Source organism: Dromaius novaehollandiae, chromosome 1 (assembly GCF_036370855.1).
Source record: "Dromaius novaehollandiae isolate bDroNov1 chromosome 1, bDroNov1.hap1, whole genome shotgun sequence".
Taxonomy (NCBI): Eukaryota; Metazoa; Chordata; class Aves; order Casuariiformes; family Dromaiidae; genus Dromaius; species Dromaius novaehollandiae.
This window is the reverse complement of record NC_088098.1, coordinates 93,745,605-93,755,563: the sequence shown is the minus strand read 5'-3', so window position 1 is coordinate 93,755,563 and position 9,959 is coordinate 93,745,605. Positions and strand designations below refer to the sequence as shown.

Here is a 9,959-nt window from a genome sequence, read left to right as displayed (position 1 = left end):
CCCAGGCCCCACCGGGGCGGCCTTTGGGGGCAGCAAGGCCTGGCGGTGGCGGCAGGGGCCCTACCCGGGCATGCCCCCACAGCCCCATGGGGCATGAGCGGCCCAGGCCGCACCCCGGCCCCGCTGCAGGCCGCCCCCCGGCCGGGGCCATGTCCCAGCGCCCGGGACAAACTTTTCGGCCCAACTTTGCCGCTTCCGCTCTGCCAGGGCATCGCGGTGGGAGGGAGGGAAGGCGGCCAGGCCCGGGCCCCGCGGGGGTCACTGGCACCCGCCAACTGCTGTTGTTATTGGGGGGTGGCATAGGGGTGTGGGGGGAGAGGAGTGCTGCTGCCTCCCTTTTGGGGGGTTATTTTGTGTTTTCTCCCTGCCGTGGCTCCTCCTCCTCAGGGGAGGGGAGGAGGCAGAGGCTGTGGGGCAGGAGCCGCAAAAGACGGGAATTGTTTGGGAGTTCAGTCATCCAAAAACCGTCTCCCATATGGAGGGTCGGGCTTCCCGCATCCCTACGCCGCTTTCCTCCTCCTCCTGCTGCCGCTTTCCCCTCCGCTCCTGAGCTCTGCAGATCGCATTATACCCCTACAAACAGCTCACGGAGAAGTACCACCAGCCCCCAAATCAAGGGCCCCCTCCTTCCCCCTCCCCCCAAAACAGACTTTTCCCTTTCTTTCTTTCTCTCTCTCTTTTTTTTTTTCTTTTTTTTTTTCTCTCTGTGTGTGTGTGTGCTGAATTCCCTGCAGATCCGGCCTGGAAGTTCCCAGCTCCCGGAGTTAAGCCTCTTTGTTGCTTCCCTGCGTTTTGTGCATCTTTGTGTTGCTCCGTCCTGCTCCATCAGAGACCCGGGTGAGTGGCACAGCTGGGGAGAGGGGACGGCGCGGGGGGAAAGCCGGCCGGAGAGGGGGCCGCAGAGGGGAGCTGTGGCCGGTGTTGGGGTTAAGGACTCTCCTCCCCTCCGCCGGCTCCTGCCTGCAGCAGCAAATCTTTGTGCCAGAGTTTGGGAAGTTGCTTTCTGGATGCTGGCAAGTGGCTCTGCCTGCAAGTCTGTGTGCTGGATGCAAGAAAAATGACAAGAGCGGTGTAAACTCCCGCTGAGCCCCTCCAGGCTGTGATTTGTTTTGCAGCGGGCAGGTGGGATTTGGGGGACTCTGCCATTTCTTTCCGGCTCTTCCTCCAGGGTTAGGCAGCGTTAATGGAGGGCCCTGTGTATGCACACACCGCCGGGCTCTGGCGCTTGCTGAAATCTTCCCCAAAGGTTTGGTTGGCAAAGTGTCCCCATCCTGCTCGCCGCCGGCTGGATGAGGAGGGACCGTGCGGTGGAGAGAGGGAGAGGGAAAAGCAGCATAAGAAACACTCATTTTCTGTTGCCCCAACTCTTGTCAAAAACTGATGGGAGTTTGCAGACAGGACTTGGCTCCCGCAAATGCAGAGGCATTTCAGTCGGTGCTGTGTTTGAAGGGGCTGGTGCTGCTGCAAAGAAAGCGTGGGTGGGTAATCTGTGAGTAAAATTTTTGTCCTCTTCTTGTGCAGTTGGAGATTTTTAGCCCCGGTGCAAGGGCCATGAGTGATTTGGGTTAGGGGGAGTAATTTTCCGCTCTGCAGTGGGATGCCGTAGGATCTGTGCATGTGCGCCTCGCTCTTTGGGCTCTAACTTTGGCAGGTCCTCTTGGTGCTGCCTGTAAATAGAAAATGTGCTGGAGGACAAAGTGGGATGTGGAATGTGTAGCTGTGTCCAAATGAAGCTTTTTGAGATGCTCTGAAGATGTTGATAATTGCACTGAAAAATAATACTAGATTTTTACTGTTATCCACATCTGGCAAAAGTTGCCTAATACAAATCCTGTATTTTTGAGTGCTGCCTCAACGAATTCTAATTCCCCAAGTATCTATTTCACTGACATTGTGGAAAAGGCAGCTCAGGTCTATTTTTTTTTTTTTTGCTCTTGTTTGTTTTCAAGAAACTCTCTTGACCTCTCTGCAGCATTATGTGAGTGGGATAACAGGATTCCACACGCACAGTGTGTGCGTGCGCATAATTCCAGGCATCTCTTAAATTGGTTGCTTTTCTTGGTGTCCAATGCTCTTAATTTTTACATTGCTACCACAGTGTCTTTTTGATATGTTCATTCACAATCAGCCATTGAAGTTTCTTTTCCCATGGGCTCAAAAACTGTCATGGAAAATATTATAGAATGTGGGCGTTTGTGAGTAGGATTTTGTCTTAGCTTTCTTTTCTTTTGGAACTGCCTTAATGTGTCTGGGTGTAGACGAGGGTTCTTATATATATATATCTGCATATATATAATATACATACGTACGTACACATCCACACACCTTTTTTTCTAATGGGTTGGATATTGAGGTTTATGGCTCTTGGAAGGATTTCAGCAAAAGCATTTCAAAGGCTTGCAGTGAAGATTTTTTCTATTTAAGTGACCTAGAGAAATGAAGGTGAAATAACTTTCCTTGTTAGTAGGAATCATCCTGGAACAGGAAAATTAAGAGAGTTGTGAGCTCCCTGCTGGGTGGAGGATACTCTCTGACGAGAAATAAATAGAGTTTCATTCTGTGTACTTTTTTAACCCTCCCCTTTATACACAATTAAAGGGATTAATCGTATGTGTAAAACACAGACAACATCCCAGTAAGTGTTTGCTGTTAGAGCTGAAGTCAGATATGGAGTGGTCCTCCCTGCTGATACAGTCCCAGCTGGGGAGAATGAGGCAGGTTCATCTGAAGGACGCACAAGAGTCCCATACAGATTTGAAAAGCAGGTTCAGTTTTCTCTCCCTTTCTCTCTCATACACATACACACCTGTGAGATCTTTCTTTGAGAGATCTCCCAGTGCAAGTAGCTGAATCCACACACATTTCTTCTCTGCTTGGAGCAAAGAAGAAATTTTACAGGTGACTGTACGTGCTGCACACTGAAATACAAGTCTTACAGATGGTCTATTTCCCTATGGTCTGCAAAACACAGCTTTTCCGTATCTAGTACTGGTATGATATCCCCAGTGAGCACAGAGCGAGAGCTCTGACAAACATTGCAAAGTGAAACTCGGTGCTTGGTATTTGCAGAGGTCTTCCTAGCCCTTTGGGTGTGAGACTCTTGGCTTTCACTTTGGAGTTTTGCTCTTTCCAAGGACAGATGAATTATTGCCTAGTCCCCTTCACTTCTTGAAATTCTGTGCTGTCCTCCAAACTGACAGCAGACTGATCCATCCAAGCCCTTTGATACTGAACTTCCATCTTTGCTGTGTTTTCAAGCTGCTGATACAGCTCCTTCCACCTGACCAGGAGCAGCAGAGTTGGGCCCCCAATTGTGGCCTTCTGCCACGCAAGGAGCATTGCAGCTGCGGTTGTGAAGCGAGCAGCCTGCTTTGTGCCCATCCTCCCAAGTGATGCAGAGAGGAAATTTCTTTTTCTGAATTAAGAAATCTAATCATTTTAGAGCAGACCTGAGTTTTTGTAGTTTCTGTGTTACTGAATGATCACACCTGACTAAAGTACCAACAAATCTAACTGCCAGTGCTTCATGGCCTTTTCCTGAGTCACATGCCCTCAGGACTACAGAAACCTGACAGTATGATACCACGCAGAGCAAAAAAGCCTATTACTTCTACGCTGGCTCTAGGAGAGAAGATCAGTGATGGGGAAGAAAGACATTCTTAAGGTTGAACCACAAGTTTGAATGTCAAAATGTCTGTACTATAGTCTTGGCTGACACACATGCCCTGTGTGAGCCTAAGCAATTTCCCGCACAACCTGGTGCCTCAGTTTCCCCATGTAGAGAACCAGGCTAATACTCAGCACAGATGGGGTAGAAATTGTGGAGTGGCAAATTTGCTGTCCACATTGACTCTTCCAAGGTGACAGGCACAGACCCTTGTTTCTCTCAGATCAGAGCTTAGGCATGAAAGGGAGGACCTGCTGGACTCTGCTGAGCCTCTGTTGTGCTGTTAGAGGGCTGGGGAGGCATCTTTCTGCCCTTAAAAACAAGCCCTTTTCCTACGGTTGCTACAGCTTAGGGAGAGAGGTGGGTTTCAATGACACCGATGGCACTGCAGGAGTGGGTTTGCGTCCGTGGCTCCACCAGAGGCTGCCAGAACCCGAGCCTCACCGAGCTGTTCATGGCACGTCATGGTGCAATGCCAGGTGAGCTGAGGGGGGCAAGGCTGGGTTTTGCTGCAGTTTTTACTCCAGCCATAATTACAGCTCAGGAACTGTGCATGTGATGGGAGCATTGTCCCAGGAAGGCAGGGTGGAAAGAAGTCACTTGACACAGACTTTGCTGTCGTCTTCTGTGGCCCTGGCCCTTTGGAGTGGCGGCCAGTGGAGGCGACAGCAATGCTAGTGGCCTGCGACCTACACCAGAGGTTGGCATTTTTGGTCCTGGTGCAGGTGTGATGTGGCGCTGTGGAAGTATCTTGCATTTCCAGTGCTTAGTGCCATATCTAGTGTGGTAAAGTTAAGGTTGGGCAGGCATGCGTTACGGCAGGCTTCAGATTAATTCTGTCCTCCTGGGTTTTCAGGCTTTAGTCTCAGTTAGTCTCAGTTTAGTCACTCAACCCACAAGAAATTAACGCAGGAGTAGGCCATGGTAACTCCAAGTTAACAAAAGTTTCTTTGGTAGGAAATAATGGTAGATTTGTCATATTCATGCCTGACACTGAGTGCCTCAGAGGAGGCAAAATTCCCTCGACTTCTTTAATGTGCAAAGAAGATTTGATGTATTCCTGCTAGCATATTATGGATCAGGACTGCAAATCTCTTGGTTTAAACCATTACCACCCAGGCTAAAAACTTTGCGCTGTGAGGAGTACTGTTGGGATGGGATATCCCACAAGGAAAAAAGCTCTCTTGCAAAATCTTTGGAGACTTCCTGTTTCTGGTTAGACTAAAAACATCCTGAGGGAAAAACCTGCTGTTGTGTATTTTGGTGTTCCTGTGGTCAGTCTCAGTTTAAAGGGTTGTTACATATTCCAATTCCTAGGCCACGAGAATAATTTAAAGAGAATAATATATTCAGTGAATTTCAGGTCCTTAGGTAGAATGCTGGTGAGTATCGCCTTCCATTTTCTACATGGATTTTGGGTAATTATTCAACAAAATGTATCACAAACATCTTTTTCATTTCCTGGTATTTGCTTTAGTTCTTCTTGGCCCACACATTTGGTTTAGTTCTTCTTGGCCATACAGCATTGTTTCTGTTGCATCGTTGGCTGAACATAATGCTTGAAGCTGGTTTTCTGGAGGGAAGGCTTGCAGGATGGGAAGCTTTTAGAATTTGCTTTGTATGCATACTTGCACATAAGAGTTTTTAAAATCTACTTTTCATAGAAATTGTGTTTCTGCAACCCAGCTGTATGAATGTTCGTGGAAAGCTAACACAAAAGGAGTGTGAATGCAATGGAAGCAAATCGGCTGAAAAGCTCAGAAAGCTATTTGTTGCAAGGGAAAAACGTTCAATGCTTGTGCAGTTCTGAAGTTGCCGCAGGCAGTGCGGCGTTTTATACATAAATAGGGAACAACAGATCCCTGCCCTGAGGATCTTGCATGCTCCTTTTATTAAAATGGTCTCTTTTTTTCCCTGCGAAAGGACAAATGGGATCAGAGGCTCAATGTGCCTGATGGAGTTGTTAGCACAGCACCTGGCACAATGGAGCCACAGTTGCTGAGAGAGGCTCTCAGGGCTGTTGTTGTGTGTTATAGGAGTGCTTGAGTTAGAGGCAGTGCCAATTTATTTTGGCTCTGGTGGGATCGATGGAGGAAAATGTGCTTCAGGGAGCGTGTGGGACGTGCTCGAGCTTCTTCGCCTTTTTTGTAGGCAGCGTGCCAGCACAGAGGTGAGAGCCAAACTTTACCCTTGCTTTCTGCTCAGCTACTTCGGGGAGGCTGCTGCCCTGTAGCTGAAATCCATCCCCGAGCTCCCACCAGATGCGAGGATTGTGACTGCACCCTGTGATGATGCAGTGGGACAGGGGCCTGTCAGGCTAAGTCCAAATCGCACAACAGTGTTTTGCCCCTATGAAAATACACTGTTGTCAAGATCACACAGGATCTGGGCTGCAGTGTCTCTGTGCATGTGTCTGTAAAACCGGATCGTGGCTTGGAAACCAGTCTCCTTTCCTCCTGAACTTCTGTGCCCAGCATAGGCAGTAAGTTACTCCAAACCCCGGGTGGCAATTCCATTTTGGCACTTCAAGGTCTGGTCTGGCACAGAGATTAGCCAGCAAGTCATACTCCTATGCAGAGCCAGGGTCTCGGGGTCCTGCCAAATGCTAGGCTGTGTTCACTGGCTGCAAGGTCAGCGAGCCTAAACAAGCTTGTGCATCTAAAGACTGTGTATCAGGCCCTTCTGTTATTTTAATCATGAGAGTGGAGAGGGAAAGGGCGTGAATGTCTCTGTCAGAAATGTGCTGCCAGCTTTCAAATATCAGGCCAAGGTTCCTTTTTATTTTTTTCCCTAACATTAACAGAAGAACAGGTTAGGCAGAGCCCTGTGAATCAATATGTTGTGCTTAGTATGGCTGAGAAAACTTGTGCTGGTATAAAGTTACTGAGATGGTCTCTGAGAAAAAAACCTCAAATGTGGATACACTGGCCTAGGATATAACATTTATGTGCAAAATGCAGCTTCCTCAGATAATGTCACTGTAATATATTCTGGTACTTCTTTTTTTAAGGCAGAGCAACTACCTCACTTAGTGATTGCCAGAGTTTTAGGGTGCCAGCTTGGGATGTGAAGAGAGCAAGGTCTGAGTCACCTCTACGCTGCAGATTTCCCTCCAAGTTAAGGCAAGTTGCTCTTTTGCCTCAGCTCTCCACCTGCACAACCTATTGGTGGCACTTCCCTGCCTCCTTGTGGTGCTGAGGATAGGTCTATTGGAGATAGCGAGAGACTGTGGGTTTGCCAGCCGCCAAGAAAACCTCCCGGATAAGGACCACTGCTCATTTCAGTGGAGAGCCTCTTGGGGCATTGGCAGCCTGATGGGAGATGCCCGTGGTTCCCTTTGGGGGTATCCACCCATGCGTGCTAGGTGGATGTGGGCTCTGTAAGGGCTGTGTGATGTTTTTGATTTAGAGGATAAGCTGGGTGTCCAGCTGTAGAGGAGCCGCTCTCTGAGCATGACCCTTAGGGAGTCTAGCATAGGTAGTAGCACTACAGCTGCAACAGATTTACGGCTCCAGCCAGCGATGGTACAGAGAGGCCATTGTAATCTTATGTACTGTACACTGTATATCTCAACAAGCAAAGTGGCTCCTGGGCTTTTTTTCCCTTCTTTCCATCACTTCATGTCTAGCTTTATGAAGTTCCTCCCCTTAAATTGCAAATTTGGCCTTATCATCAAAGAAGCGCTTTGGTGCCAAGCTTTTAAAGGTAGGTAGGAGGCAAGAGCAAAAACATCAAATCCATTAACAGCCCAGCTGCCAGAGAAAATGTTTTTTAAAACAAAATGTGAAACCTTAGTGTTTGAGATCCAAAGGCGAGATTGAATACAAGTATGGGCCTTGTCCCCCAAGAGTCACAGCACTGGGAATATGCTGGCAGGGACCATGGAACGAGGATTCTTGTGCGTGCATGCACACAAATAGACAATTATTTGGAAGCCAATAATATTCTGGATGCCGAATAATAATTTACTTCATCTAGTGCCTTCTGCCCCAAATTGCTCCCTGAGCTGCAGCTGACGTGTATGGTGTTCTCGTCACTCCAGCCCTCCACTGGATGGCAGTCCCCTCTGGGGCAGGAAGGTAGTGCTTAGTTGCACGTTGCTCAGCTGTGGGTGGTAAAAAGGACTGGTTGGCCCAACTTCTTTTAAGCCTGCTGCTGTCAATGAGTGATTCCACTGGGCCCCCTGAGTCTAAGGTGATGGGAATGTGATTTTTCTTTTATTTTAAGAAAGCTGCTTGTTCAACAAACTCGAGCCACACAAGATTGAAGGGGTGGGTTTGAGTCCTAACGTCAAGAGATGCCTTCAAAAATGTGCTTGGTGGGATTTTTCAAAAGCACTTGGGGTGACTTTTTGATGACATCGTTGAGAGTCAATGAGACCTCTGCATTGAAGTCTCTCAGGTGTTCTGGACGGACCAGCCTGCTCTCCCCTTCTTTTAAGTACGAGGTCACTCTTGGTAGATCTGTGGGACTGTCCCACTGTCACCAGTGTAGTAACTGCCAAAACTAGTCCCAACCACCATTTCTGCATGTCAGTAGCTGCTTCTGAAATAAAGAGTCCATCAGGCATGTCTTGGCCTTGCAAGGAGTTGAAGTGTAGCTCCCAAGCCAGAGCTATCTGATAGAAGGAGAGCACGATGGCCCAAATCCCCAGATGTAGGGGGAAATGAATCCAGCAAGGAGCACTTTGTGGCCATCTCTGTCTGGATCCCAGCAGTGGGACTCTTGCGAGAGGAGGATTTGATAACTACCAGCCTTTGAGTCACTGTGGGAACTTCCCTACCCCTCAGCTGTCCGAGCAGGTCATCCAGCTTGGAGCTGTCAGCCATCTGTGGAGTTTGTAGGGTGAGACAGGGCTATGAGAAACTGGAGCATGGAGCGCAGCTCAGAGAGGAGTGGTGACTGCTTAGGACACTAGCGACTGCTCAGGATGTCTGCCATTTCATCACTCTGGTGTTGGTCTTCAGGTGGCTGAGGCTGGCCTGAAGGGACAAGGTCCTTTGCTTCCCAGCAGGTGAGGAGTAGAGGTCCTTGTTGTGTATGGACTCGTGCCTGAGCTCCTTCGTAACTTTGAAGAGAAAGCGTGCAAAGCAGCTCAAGGGCTACTTGCTTTTAAGGACCTTGCATTTCTGGCAACCTGAGCTCTGGTGAATGTTGCGAGGATAGTTTAAGATTCTGGTATGCCCAGCTCCAGGCCCTATCAGAAATCACTGCCCTGCCAGTAGAGAAGGAGAAGGTCTCAGGATCACAGTCAGCTATGCTAGGTGACCATACAGCCCATTAACTCAGAGAGGGCTGCTGAGGAAGAGGGGTCAGTACCAACATGTGGAGCTGGAGCCTAGCTGTGTGTTTGGTGACCCTATTTCCTCTTGGCAGAGAGGCAAGTAGCCATTTTGGGGAAATGTTAGGGAAGAGCAGCATGGTTTACATTGCTATGGCTATTCACAAGCTGAAGACAAGCCAGCCCTGTATCTTTTAGCATTGGCACTAGTCTATTAGAGTAAGCTGTATTTGCCTGGTATGCAAATATGCAGTTACAAATCTGCTGATTGTGTTATGAAGTCTGATGTCTTTTCTGGGAGCAAGTGTCAACTATTAACATAATAAGTTAGGCAGGAACATACTCACTAGATGTGCAGTTGTCAGGTTCTCATCACAGTTTCCTGGATTGCTGATTTGGGGAGGAGGGAAAATTGGAGCACAAATAGAACAACATCTAGAGCAAAGTATTAAGTTGTGTTTATCATTGACATCTCACCACCTAACATGTGCTCTGCCCTAAAATCTGTATCCCCTGGGATGACTTTGGACATCCCTAACCACTGAGCCACTTCAAAGAACCACCTTTAAAATTTTTTCCCAAACTAGTGACCAAGCAAACAAGCAAAAATTTTAGCAGTCACAAAAATGTGAGCATAACCCACTTTTTGCAGAGCTGAAGCATTTAACAAACCTCTACTTATCTTGACGTTGACTCCCCAGATGAAGGCCTTGCGAAAGACCTGCCACCCCATCTCCGTCCATCACCATACTCCAAAACCTAAGTTATTATTTGTATTACAGTAGTGTCCAGAAGTTTTAACCAAGACTAGGAGCCTGCTATGTTAGACACTATGCTAATCTGCAATGGAAAACAGTTCCTATATCCCCATTCAAAATAGTAAGACAAACAGAGTATAGGAGATAAAAACAAAGCATGAAGAAGGATGCATGTGCCCTGGGGTCACTCAGCAGGTCAGGGTTAGTGCCTAGTGCAGACTCCATGTTGTCTGATAGGCAGCCCCATGCTTTA

The 9,959-nt window shown here is 48.1% G+C and overlaps 1 protein-coding gene across 2 annotated transcripts in view; it reads left to right on the top strand.

Moving 5' to 3' along the window:
- The first annotated feature begins 398 nt into the window (after positions 1–398).
- BOC (BOC cell adhesion associated, oncogene regulated) overlaps positions 399–9,959 on the top strand; it is a 59,723-nt gene continuing 50,162 nt past the window's right edge. The window contains exon 1 of one of the 2 annotated variants that reach the window (XM_026094001.2): positions 399–837. The gene's annotated coding sequence lies outside the window, so the exon portion shown is untranslated. The remainder of the gene's footprint in view (positions 838–9,959) is intronic. The other variant, XM_064520510.1, reaches the window with a different exon arrangement.